Consider the following 13,668-nt stretch of genomic DNA (forward strand, 5'->3'; position numbering starts at 1 on the left):
CTCATCCCACTCATCCTTGTAGCCACCCTCATCAGGTGTTTGTACTCTCCTCCACTGAGAGTGTACCTCTCCGGCCTCCCAGTGACCTCCTTGAGGCTAAATCCAATGGTCCTTTCTGAGCCCTTATCTGACCTGCCCTCTCAGTATTTGACACGTTGGTCATTCTCCTTGGCATGCTTTCTTCTCTCTGCTTCAGGGACAAGCTCCTCTCCTGATCCTCCTCCCATTTCTGGACAGCCTGTCTTCTTTGCTGAGTGTCAGTCATTCTTTAGCTCTCTAAAGGTGGAAGTCCCCCAGGTCTCAGGCCTCGGACCTCTTCCTTCTTCTGTCTATAGTCTTCCTGGGTCATCTCACCCACCTTCGTAGTTCTAACCCATCCATGAGCTGCTGATAACTTCCCAATTTATATCCCCAGCCTTGCCTGCCGCTCTGAACTCCACTCTGGAATACCCACCCGTCTTTGGAGTGTCTCCACTTAGATGTCCAGTAGATTTCTCCAACGTAGCCTGTCCCAGCAGAGCTCCGGATATCTCCCATGCACACCAAACCCTCCCCGGCCACAGTTTTCCCGTCTTGATTAACGGCAGGACCATCATTATGTAACTCAGGCTGAAAACCCTTGGTTCGTTCTTGATCCGATCCTTCTCTTGTATCCCACACCGTCAGCAGAAAGTCCTGCTGGTGCGATTTCTGGATCAATCCAGAACCGGTTCTCACCACTCCGTGTAGGTCACTAGGGCCTGGATTTTGGCAGTGGCCTCCGAAAGGGCTATGCCTGCATTCCCCCTATGGGTAATTTCCACACAGCGAACAGAGAAACCCTGTTAACATGTAAATCAGATCATGTGACTCCCCGTCCCACATCCTCCAATACACGTGTTTCCCATTGCTTCTGTATATTAGTGTCCTAGAGCTGCAGTAACCAACGGCCACAAACGGGGTGGCTGAAAACAACAGAATTTTATTCTCTTACAATTCTGGTGTCGGCAGGGCTGTGCTCCCTCTGAAGGCTCCGAGGGAAAAACTGTCTCATGCATCTATCCTAGCTTCTGGTGATTCCGGCAATCCTTGGTGTCTCTTGTCTGTGGCTGCCTTATTCCAATGTCTGCCTCCATCTTCACTAGCCATCCTTCTGTGTATCTCTTCTCATCTTATAAGGATCCCAGTCATTGGATTCTGGGCCCACCCTAATCCAGTATGGCCTCATGTCAACTAATTACATTTGCAAATACCCTATTTCTCTAAATGTGGTCATATTCTGAGGTTCTGAGTGGACACGAAATTTGGAGGGGGGCACTATTCACTCTAGTACACTCTCTAGCCTTGTATCCTGCTACTCTGCCCGTCTTTGGCTTCATCCAAAGTGTCCTCCTGGCTCCTTGAAGATGCTAGGCTTAATGTCACCTCAGGACCTTTGCATTTTGCTGACTCACTCAGGATTTTACTAATATGTTACCTTCTTGGTGAGACCTTCCCGTCAAATTTCATGTCCCTTTTTTCAGCTTTGTATTTTCCTCTTTAGCATTTATCACTTCCTAACATACTACATATTTCACTTGTTTTCTTTGTTGTCTATATATGCCAGTAGAATGGAAGCTCCATGAAGGTAGGTTTTTTTGTTTTGTTCACTTTTCTATTTTCAGCACCCACAACAGTGCCTGGTACATAATAGGTGCTCAATAAAACTTTGTTGCAGATTTTTTTGAATTAATTAACTGAATAGTCTGGAAGTGGGACAAATTCAGCTACCGTATGGAAATTGTCATTTACATTTAAATATAAACACTGTTCATTTCTATCTTTTGGCTTTGCCTTTCTTTCTGTTGGCTTCATTTTCAGGTAGGTTTTTCTCCTATTTTGGGGCAATGGCTACCAATAACTCTAGGTTTACATCTTACCAGCTGGATAAGAATCTTAGTCAGCTATTGCTACAATAATGCTGCATAAGAAAACACCCCCAAACTCAGTGGCTTAGCACAATAGCCATTTATTTTTCTGGATCACAGGTCTGCTGGTTGGCTGAGACCACTCTGCTCCTTGTTGGGGATTGCCTGGGTTTGGGTCTAGGTCACTGTTTGGACTCGGGTCTATTCCATATAATTCATTAGTTCATGTAACTGGGAAGTCTGGGTGTTTCAGGCAAGGTTGCATCTTGAGGGTCACGAGATATTGCAGAGCTCGCTCTCTCTGTCTCTGTCTCTCTCTCTCTCTCCCTTTCCCTCCTTGGATTCTCTTCAAATATTGGCTTAATTAGGCAGTCAGGCAACCTACTGAGAGCCTATGGCTCCTTATTCCAGCCTGACAACCTCAGTGGGGAAGAGAATTCCTTGTCCCATGGCCAGATACTAATTCAGGAGAAATTCCTAAGTGGTCCTTTTTGGGTCTCAAGCCCATTGCTGGACCAATCACTGTTCCTAGAAAACAGGGTAGTGTATTAGTTTCCTATTGCTGCTATAACAAACTATCACAAACTTAGTGGTTTACAACAGTTATTGTCCTACGGCTCTGTCATTTAAAAGTCTGACACAGGTCCCACTGGGCTAAAATCAAGGTGTCAGCAGGCCTATATTCCTTCTGGAGGCGGTAGTGGAGAATCTGTTTCCTGGCTTTTTCTAGCTTCTAGATGCTGTACACATTCCTTGGCTTGTAGCCTCCTTTTGTCTTCAAAGCCAGCCACAAAGCATCTTCCCAACCGTGCTTCCATTCCCATATCTCATTCTCTGACTGCCTATCTCTTCTATTTTGAAGAACACGTATGAATACATTGCACCCATCTGGATAATTCAGGATACTCTCCCTATCTTAAGGTCAGCGAATTTGCAACCCTAATGCCATCTGCAACCTTAATTCCTCCTAACCACGTAAAGTAACATATTCACAGGTTACAAGGATTGGGATATGGACAATTTTGGAAGGCCTACCACAGGTAGAAAATATGGTTGGCCCAACCTGGTTCACATGGTACCTTCAGTAGGTAAGGAGGGCAGGGCTCCATGATTGACACACTCACAAGCCCCTCACGGGATGAAGGCAGAACAGTTACCCAAAGGAATAGTGAGTGGCAAGGCAAGGGGATCATGTGTCTACTTCATGTTCCTTCTGGGAGTCTAGGCAAGCTCTAGCAAGAATCGGTTGATGCTACACAAGACTCTCCTATGCCCTGTTGAAGCTGATTTCGATTAATAGACTTCCGATTGCAAAGTGGAAGTGCCCCATCTAATGGTTACTTTTATGTGTCACCTGTTTCTCTGGAGAGCCCTAACTAATACACATATGTGTAATAGAAAGAGCGCTGGGCGGAGAGTCAGGAGCCCTAGTCCGGCTTCTGTCATTTGCTAGAAATGATTTTGAAGGCTCTGTCCAGCATAGGCATTCTAGAATCTTTTGGCCTCACTTGGCTGGCACTGGGGAGAAACCATCCCAGAGGGTGGAGTCAGCCTGGGAAACTTCTGACTGGCTTTTCACTTAGGGGCAGCAGATTTACCGGAGTTGGAGGTAGTCCTCACCTGTTACAAAAGGGAGTGATGTGTCAGACTCCATCACAGCAGTGCCTTTTACCTGTTGCATGCAAGAGGCAAACAAAATGACATGGATGTCGGCTGGGAGCCCAGTCTTCCCGGGGCTTTGAAGAAGAGACAGACACGTCAGCGTCCCCAGAATTCTACTGTGGTCTGATCTGCACCAGAGAGGGAGAGAGAGGCTCCCAGCTCCAAGACAATCTGTGTCCCCAGCCTCATCTGCCCAGGCAGGCACATGAGAGCCTTGGCTGATGATACTGCTTAGATGTGGAAACAGCTGGGTAGTGAATTCCAGGCCCCGGGGACCTCAGAGCACAGGTAGACACTGCCTGCAATGGACTGCATGTTTGTGTCTGCCCCAAATCCCTACATTGAAACCCTTATCCCAATGTAATGATATTTGTAGGTGACACATTTGGGAAGTGATTAGATTGTGAGGGTAGAGACCTCATGAATGGGACTAGTGCCCTTAGAAGAGGAGGCCAGAGAGCTAACTCATTCTCTTTCCACTATGTGGGATAAGGAGAAGACAGCCATCTGTGAACCAGGAAGCGAGTCCTCACAAGACACTGGATCTGCCAGCACCTTCATCTTGGACTTCCAGCCTCCAGAACTGTGAGAAGTAAAGCGTTTGTTGTTTAAGGCACCCAGTCTATGGTATATTTGTTATAGCAGCCCAAGTGGACTAAGAAAATGCCCTTCAGAGTTTTCCAGAGCCTGTAGGCAGACTGACTTACATACTAATCGATACAGGGCAACCTCAGCTCCCCATTTCTGAAGTTTGGAGTTGGTCAGAGTCCAAAAATTAGAATTTATGTATAGCTGTGTTAACATTACTGCCCCTCCCCTCTTTTGTCTAAACCCTGGAGGAAGAATAATCATGGAAATTAGAAGGAGCATGGACTATTTCTGAGAGAGTGAAACTAGGTACCACAGTCCACTTGGGTTATTTATAGAGAGAAGAGTTTAGCTAGAGCTCTCAAAAAAGTGGTCGATAGAATATTACCTTCCAGATGACAAACAAACAAGATCTATGCCAGCCTGAGGACATTCTCAAGCTTCTGGGTGGCTCACAAAGGGAAATTGTATCTGGTAAATCTTGGGAAAACAAAACTAGGCTAACAGGGTTGAGACCAAAGGCTAGTTAGAAAGGTGGCTGACCAACAGATCTTCTATATCTCGAAATCTTGTCCTGAATTTTATTTATCTTATTAAGGATTATTTTGCTGTTTTGATAAAAAAATTAAGAGCTTGTAATGATCTTTTTGAAACATTTCTGTTCCTTTATTTCTCCTCCCTCTCACCCTAACAATCTCCTTTCTCTATTTGCTGTGGCCTGTGGCCTTGCTATTGTTGCATGGACACAGTAGTTTAATTACATGTATGTCCACTTAATGCACATCAAGTAAATACCACCTCAAACAAGGGCAGCGGATATAATCTACAAGACTAGAAACTGTTTTGCTTCGTTGCTTTAATTTCTTTTTCTTTATTTAATGGAATAGAAAATTCAGTGTAAAAGTGTACTGAGACCATCTCTGTAGGTTGTGTAAACCAGGATTTCCCAAGTGCCATAATATATAAATCACCTGGGTCACTCAGTAAAATACAGATGCCTGGGTTTTACTTCTAGAGATTCTACTTTAGTGGATCACGGGTGAGGCCTGGGGATCTGTGTCGTTCAAACCCTCCTTTGGGTGAATTGGCTGTGTGCTGCTAGGCTTGGGATTTATGGTTTATATGGTTTACTGTCGTCTAGGCAGCACATCCACTTGAGACAGCATAAAGGGATATCACAGGACGAGGAGCCAGGAGGGGAACCACAGCATCTTGGGCTTTAGCTTCATGGAGCCACATTCGTAAAATGTCAGGAATGTCCCAGATGGAGACTGGCAACGTGGGAAGGGGAACAGTGGATGGAAGAGGAGTTCCATTTGGGAGGTGATGAGGGCCTATGGGTCGTCCAGGTGGAGATGACCAATGGGCAGGTGCAGACATGACTCTGAGCTTCCAGAGTCTGGAGCTCACAGATGATGATGTGTGATGAAGTGAGAGGCAGGATGGGATCAGCCCAAGTGTGTAAGGAACTGACAGAAGTGGAGGCAAGATGCAGGTGAAGTTCCACATCTCAGATTTAAGAGGTAGAGGAGAAGTCGCCAGGGAAGGCAGAGACACATGGACTGAGAATAAGATGTCCTGAGTGACCTTCCAAGGGCAAGTTTCCGAAGCTTCCAGGGAGAAGAAACCAGATTCAGAGCTATCACGTGCACATGCGTGCAGGTCACTTGTTTACGAAAGTTAGTGAGGTCAGGAAGGAAGAAATACTGTGGTATTTTTGGGGAGTTGAAAGAAGGTTGTTTTAGTTTTGGGCTCAATGTATTCACAAGAGTCCTTACCAGAGAAAGAGGAAGGCAGGGGAGGAATAGTCAGAGAAGGAGATGTGACGATGGAAGTTGCCAAGAACCAACGAATGCCTGTGGCCTTCAAAATTTGGAAGAGACAAGGGTTCCAGGAGCCTCCAGAAGGAGCCAGAGCTGCTGACACTTTGATTCTAGTTCCATGCAACTCAGTTTGGACTTCTGACCTCTAGAATTTAAGAGAATAAACCAGGGCTTTTTTAAGCCAGTAAGTTTGTTGTCATTTGTTACAGCAGCAACAGGAAATGAATTCAGTATGGGAGCCCTGGTGGTGCAGTCCATAGAAGTCAGCTTTTGGGGGCATCCAGCAGGACAGAGAGGGTGAAGAATGGAGTGGAAGGGGCAAATGGAATAAGAACAGATATCAACATTGAGAAATCTGATTGCTCTGGAAAGCTGTATTCCCTCTGCTGATCGTTAGTATGAAGCGCAGAGGGACTAGTGGAGGAGGAAGATATTTTAAAGTGTGAAGGGGGATACTAGTGCAAAATACCAAGGGGATGTCCTTGATTTTGAGTATAGTCAGATGAGGTGGGGCCAAAGCTGGGGAGAAGCTACAATGAAAAGCCAAGGTAAGTCTTGGTGAAGGGATCCCCTGTGCCCATCGAGAGGGAATTCTTAGCCTCAGTCCTCCATGGTAGCTCCTGGTTTTTCTTTGGACTTCACTTTTTCCCCATGTCAGTCCAGGGATGGGCATATCTAGGCCTACACCAGGCAGCCTAGCTCTGTCCTTCTGTCCAAATGATTGATTGATGGATGAGCATGTGACCCAAGTTGGTCCAATCAGAGGAAAGCCCAGGATTTGCCCAGGAGTTACCTGGAAGAGAATTTTTCTCTTTTCTATTGTACTTGAACCTGGGAGGATAAGAAGGCAGAGTTGTCTCCAACACGGTGGAAAAAAAAGATGGAGAGAAGCTGGTGACATTGCTCAAGTCCCAGAACCCAGTCATGGCCTCAGTCTGCTACAGCCCTGATCTTTTCTGTTTCATGTCAGTGAATTTCCCTTTTGGCTTAACAAGTTTGAGTCATCTCTAATTGAAATGCTGCCCCCCTGACACCAGGCCCGTGCTTGGGATCAACCCTGACCCTCGTTTGGCCATTGTGCATTGAACATTTGTTCTCCTGTGGCTTCCACACCTATGTAATTTATCAAAGAGCACTGTAGACAAGGCAACAGGTCATTAACAGGTATTCTGAGTGGAGAAAACTGTCCCTAAAATAGGATACTCTGTGCTCTTCCATTTGAAATGGCTTCACTGTCAAGTCACAAAGGGAGCTTTTGTCCCCTACATTTGCAGTTATGTAAAATTGCAACAATTTCCCTTTTAGGGGATGAATAATATAAAACTAGCCCCTGTCAGAAACCAGTGTGCTAGATAAATGTAACCTCATAAGAGAAGGATTTTACTTAGAATTGTACCAAATTAACAAGCATTTTATAGCCCTGTATTCTTTGCATTTTCATATATATCATCTGATGAAATGAACCCATGTTAAAACCACCCCAAGAGATGGGTATTATAATGCCCATTTTATGGATCTGGAAATTGAAGCTCAACGAGGTTAAACCAGGTCGCCCAAGTTCTCTAGCTAATGAGGGTTAGACATGGAATTAAAACCTGGGTCTCTGTGATTTCAGAATCCCATGTAGTTCATACCACATTGTGCTGGCAGAATGAGAAAGTTTGTGGCAGTGTTAGGTGGATTTGGGCTTGGAGTCCATTCTATACTCTTTGCTGCCAAGGCAATCTCCATGACTTCCTTGGACCATTGAATAAAGAAGAATCAGCATGTCCTTAATAGAAAGCAGTGTCAAGAGTTAAGAGGTTATCTACCAACCTGGTCTTCCTCCCTCATCTTTTTCCAAGCCCTCTTAATTTTGCTTCTCAAACAGCCCTCTATTTCACTTCATCTCCAAGCCCCCATCTTCATATGCCTGGACCACAGCTATCACTTCCTCACAGGTTTCTTTGTTTCCACTCTTGTTAACTCCAACCCATTCTCCAAATTGCATGGGAGTGATAGACACACAAATTACTATGTCCTTTCTCAACTTAAGAATGAATCCATCTTCTCTTGGGATATAAAACATCTTACAAAGGCTTTGGGGGCCATACTTGTTCTGGCCTCTCTGACCCCTCTGGCCCCATAACTCACATCTTCCCTCCTCATCTCTGAGCTTCAGCCACACTGGCCCTCTCCCAGCTCCTTTCAGTGTCATGATCGCGTTAGTCCCACAGCCTGTTCCTCACCTGGGATGCTCTAACCAGTCCTCTCCTCTATCTTCCACATACGACCCCCTTTCACCTAGTTTATCTTGCCCACCCTTTCGTCTCAGCCTTCTTTGTTCATACAGAGGAGTCCTCCAATTATCTGTCATGATAGCACCTTCTTCATTTCTTTTCTTTGTAGCACTTACCACAGTTTGTAATGATATGTGTGTATAGTCATTAATCACTCTCATCTCAGCTAGACTGTAAGCTCCCTGAGATCAGGGAATGTGTTTGTTGGCTACTTCTAGTGGATGCTGGTTGCCTGCTTTTCCCATTTCCTTAACCCTCTTCCCCTTCCTAAGATCATTCCTGCTTTCCTTTGTGGAATCAACTCAACTCTGTTGTGGAACAAATATGACAAAAAAAGTTTGAGGGGCAGCTGAGAATGTAATCTCATTCTTGCTATAATGATTGGTAGTTGGAAGAGAGAAATACAGCTATGGGCTAGTCCACATATGTCATTTACCCGGCCACATTTTGTTTGTCCTTTCATTGGGCAACTTTGGACCATTACAGGATGACTGGGAGAGTATCTCTGATCTGCCTGAAGCCATCTTGCTACTATGAAGGTAGCTTGCCTGAGGACAAATATGAAGCTGACATTCAGAAGAAGGGAGAGCTGAAAGCATTGCAGAGAAACCGAGGCAGAGGGGATTCTTACCAGTGAGGTTACATTCAAGATAATGCCCCAGTTCAAAGCCTTCTCCAGTTAGTTCAGGTCATTTCGAGGATGGAAATGTTTGTTATAGATACTGGACCAAGGTGCTCTTGTTTTTTTCTCTTTGGTTGCCCAGTCCTCATGTGACTCCTGACTACTGTTATTGCTAGAGTCCTGGTGGGATATTTATTCACTCTTTCCTGCATCGTCACCTTTGCCTCATCACGGGTAGAGGGTATTTCCCCAACCCTTGACCACATGGCTTGCTTTGGCCAGTGGTACATGTGTAGAAGTGACCATTGGGGTCTCACACATTTCCACTTGCTCTCTTGCCCTTCTGCCATTGCCGTGAGACGGATATGCCCTGGCTGACCAAGTGGTGCAAGGAAGATGAGAAATACATGAAGCAGAGGTGCCTCCGGGGAGTCCAGCCTCCAGCAGCCAACCCCTACCTGACTTTTAGACACATAGTGATAATAGATAATTGTTTGCGATAATAAACAATTGTATGGGGGTATTGAGGTGATTTGTTGTACAACACAGCTAACTGATACAATCTTGTATGAAAATTCTGTCCCACTGAGCATAGCCATTTGTGCTGGCCTCCGTCTGTGGCCAACTGTGTGTAACCATCCTTTTTGCTGGCTCTCTACCACATTGTCACGTGGACCCCATAGTAGGACTGCTTATGCTCAGCTCCTCAGTCTTTCTGAAACGCAGCTCCTTCAACTTTTGGCCATTTCCCCTTCTGTGTAGCCTCAAAACCATCTCCTAAGACTGGGTAAAGAGACAGTACTTTTACCGTCCTATCCATCAGCCTGCTCTTCCCAGTCCCCAAACCTCAAATCCCATGATCCTCTTTCCTAAAAATAAATAAAAAGCAACAGAAGCACCCTTGCGTTGACAGGCATGCAAACTCAAGCAAACACCTGTCTGCAGGCCTCAGTCGCCGGTTCAGTTTGACAGACTGCTAGGCTTTGTGTGATGGATTGGCTCTTCTTGGAGAAGATGAGATTAGACAAGCAAAAGATTTATTGAGGGACTTGCCTGTGAAAGGCATGATGGGGCAGGAGGCAGGAAGAGGCTGGACGAGATTTCGGATTAGATTCAAGTCTGACACCTGTGTAAGGAGCGTGGGAAGGAAGGAGGATTGGGTAGGACGAGCCTCAGACCGCAGCACACGTCTAAGAATATGTTGGTCAGGCCGAAAGGGAGCCCTCCAGCTCAAGTCACCACTTAGCGTGGTCTCACGTCCTGTGGGAAAGGGCTGGCACTGTTCTATGCTGTGTGCAGTCCTTGGGTAGCATAACCTGTGTGGGGGAAGCACAGCCTCCGTGTAAATGTGGTGCCTCCAGATGGGTGGCACCTGGGGCTGTCAGTCACCTTTATCCTTCAGCAGGCATTCTGAGCAATGCATTTCCATGGCTGCTCTACTCTTGATCCCAGATTGGCACTCACCTGCTATGGCCTGGATAGAAAGACGTATTTAAAGTGTTTAGAGAATGGGGGTGGTTGGGAGGTGGCGGGGAGGAGAAATCAGATCTCTCCAAGGAGAGAGTTTGACCTTTTTAGAAGACATTCACATGGAGCAGACATATGGAATACCTGACTCAGAGACAGGTACCCAAGACAAAGTTTCTGTCTTTATGTAAATCTAGAACACTAACCAGATGGCTTTGGAGCAGGTGGCAGGTCTTGTGGTTGTTCACGAGAATGCTGTTGATTGTCAAAGGGCACATGGTAGGTAGCAAGACTGGAAATATGGGAATCACTTCTGTACTTCCCCCTTCAAAGCAAAGAAGAAGTTACACAAAATCGTCTACAGCCCGAGTCCAGGCACAGGAGAGAAAGTTCAGGGTCAGAATGGTCATTCATTCAACAAATACTGATTTCAATACCTTCTGAGCTCAAGCATGTGAGCCTGGTGTTAGGGGATTTCTCCAGACAGCTTCCATTTCCCCTTCAGACCCACTCTTCACCCTTCCCCATCTGGCTCCAGCTCCAGGAGGCCTACTTGTGTGGGCAGCATCAGGCTCCTGTGGCCTTTGGTTTTTGGCTGGGCTTGGCCAACAGGTGGTCCTGGCGGCAGATCTGGAGGAGGGGGAAAAGTGGAATCAGGTGCTTCTTCCTCTGGCTTCCTTCGCCACTGCCCACTCCCCCACCCCCCGAGTGGTAACCTCACTTCTCCATGACTGGCAATCACTGTTGCTCCCAAAGGGGCTGATTCAACACAGCTCTCTCCTTTATGGCTTCCCTAATGACCCCTCCCTCCCTCTCCCTTCAAGCCTAGAGTGCAAGTTCTGGGTTATTGCCCCTATACCCGCCCCTTTGTGTAAATAAATCCTCCTCCGCTTGTCCTGTTCAGATGTGTCATTAGTCTCTTGTGAGGTCTAGGAGTGATACAGGAACAATAACAAGACAGACTTGGTCTGTCTGGGGCAACAACAGACATTGTCTTAATCAGCTCTGGCTGCCATAACAAAATATCATAGACTGGGTAACTTGAACAACAGATATTTATTTCTTACAGTTTTGGAGGCTGGAAGTCCACAATCAAGATTCAGTTTCTGGTGAGAGGTCTCTTCCTGGTTTGCAGACATCCACTTTCTGACTGTGTCCTAATGTGGCAGGAGGAGAGAGAGAGAGAGAGAGAGAGAGAGAGAGAGAGAGAGAGAGAGAGAATGTGAGAATGTTCTGGTCTCTCTTCCTTCTTTTATTAGGATACTCATCATGGGAACCCTACCCTCATGACCTCATCTAACCCTGATTACCTTCCAAAAATCCATCTTCAGATACCATCACATCGGGGGCCAGGGCTTCCACATATGAATTGGGGCAGAGAGCAATTTAGCTCATAGCAGGCACCAAACAAATAATTCCACAAACATTTAAAATTATTACAGTAACGTACAATGGAAAAGTACTTGGTGCCCCTCGTCTGAGGTCAGGTGGGGGGTCAGAAAGGGCTCTCTTGAGGAGGTGACGTGTCTCATGTGCTCTGTGCTAGGCACAGAAGGGAAGTTTCAGGCAGAGCAATAGCACACGCGAAAGGCTGAGCTGGGAAGGAACTGGGGTGTTCCAGGAACTGAGAGAAGCACAGAGGTGGTGGGCGGCAGTCTAGTGATGGCAGTGGGGAGAGTGGCAGAAAGGAGGGGGCCTCTCTGGGTGGGGTCCATGGGGGGGCCTTCTTGCGGGAGATGGGTAAGGCATCTGCCTGGGAAGAGAAGCTCAACCTCCAAGTCCCTTTGTCCTGGCCTGTCAATGGCATATGCCATCTCCTTCCCTGTCCCACCTCCTTGAGTCCTGGGATTCCAGGGTCCATTGAAGTTATTTTTCAATTCAAGTTTGGTCAGTTCCTCTCTCTCTCTCTCTCTCTCTCTCTCCCTTCCTCTCTCTTTCTCTAAAGAAAATTGGCTCCAAAGAGTTCTCCAGCCCAACGTCATCTGCTGACCTTGAGAAGGACATGGGGTCAGAAGCCCCTGACTGAGCCAAGAGAAAAGCCCCCGGGTGCAAAATGCTGAGCAAAGGCTGGGGTGTTGCTGTGTCCTCTTTTCATCTCCTTTTGGAGTGCAGGGTGGATGGGAGGATTAACTCCTTGTGATCTGAGTGGCAAGAGGGTCCAAACGGCTCAGAGGCAGAGCCAGCCTAATGTGCAGAGAGCTGGTTATGAAAGGTTCCCAGATGCCAGGGCACGCAAGACAGAGTACACTTGGCAGGACACTGTGGAATCTCCTTTATTGGATCCATTATCTGAATTAGGAACAATTTGAAATTATGACCATGAGATAGAAATAAAAGATAAGAGTGTTTGCAGTCGTCCTCACCCCTGCTTGTCTGTGTTGTGGGCATTATGGGGGCCTGTCCTACCGTTCCTCATGTTTCAGATCATTTAATTAAATTTAATTAGTTCTTCTGGATCCCAGAAAAGGAAGGGAGCCAGCATTTACTCTGTGCTTGGCACTGCATTAAGTATTTTGATCCTGGAAACCACACACAGCAGTTCAGTTTCTCATTCAGTCTTCTCAGCAGACCTACAGTCAGATTGGTGCACAAAAGTTGCGGTTTAAAAGGTTAAAAATAATTGTAAAACCGCAGTTACTTTTGTACCAATCTAATAGAAGGTATTTTTATCCACATTCTGTGGGTGGGGATATGCTGAAGCTCAGAAAGATTAGATAACCTAACTGTAGTCCCTTAGAATTACATATCCATCTCTCCATCTGTCCATCCATTTACCTATTCATCTAGCCATCTGTCTAGCCACTCATCCATCCATCCATCCATTCACCGTGTGATCAGCAATACTTACCGATCACGTTTCCTATGCTCTCCACTGGGTACTGGGAAGGAGACACTTGGTCTTCTGCCCTTATGGAGCTCACAGTCTAGTGGGTGGGTGCTCAGACCTCCCCAGACCCTTTGGGTGGGATGTCTCAAAGACCTTTTCCATAGCGCTATTCCAATGTCCCCTACACAATCTAGGTCTGGACGTGGGTGTCTGGAAAAATGTAGGGCTTTTCAGTGGCACATGAGCTACCCTCAGCTCTCAAAGAGAATAACGTGTTTTGGGTGGGCAACTGATTGAGACGTGTCCTAGAATGTGGGACTTTTAGTGCTAAAACCAGAGAGTCCTGGGCACACTTGGATGGTGGGTCACTATAGTTCAGTGGTTCTTAATAGGGAGATGATTTTGCTCCACCGAACCCTGGGACATGTGGCAATATCTGGAGACATGTTCAGTCAACACACCTGCGGTGGAGAGCTGCTCCTGGCATCTAGTGGGTAGAGGTCAAGAATGCTGC

General features: G+C 46.4%; 1 long non-coding RNA gene across 1 annotated transcript; it reads right to left on the minus strand.

The window, feature by feature from the left end:
• Window positions 1–988: 988 nt before the first annotated feature.
• LOC141567678 (uncharacterized) lies at window positions 989–11,502 on the minus strand. Its single transcript, XR_012490502.2, has 4 exons — window positions 11,395–11,502; window positions 10,765–10,957; window positions 10,534–10,652; window positions 989–3,506 (listed from the first exon to the last, which is right to left on the minus strand). It is a non-coding gene; the product is annotated as an uncharacterized LOC141567678 (long non-coding RNA).
• Between the last annotated feature and the right edge of the window lie 2,166 nt (window positions 11,503–13,668).

The sequence above is a fragment of the Rhinolophus sinicus genome, chromosome 8 (assembly GCF_057876585.1).
Source record: "Rhinolophus sinicus isolate RSI-liver-muscle chromosome 8, RSI-T2T, whole genome shotgun sequence".
NCBI lineage: Eukaryota > Metazoa > Chordata > Mammalia > Chiroptera > Rhinolophidae > Rhinolophus > Rhinolophus sinicus.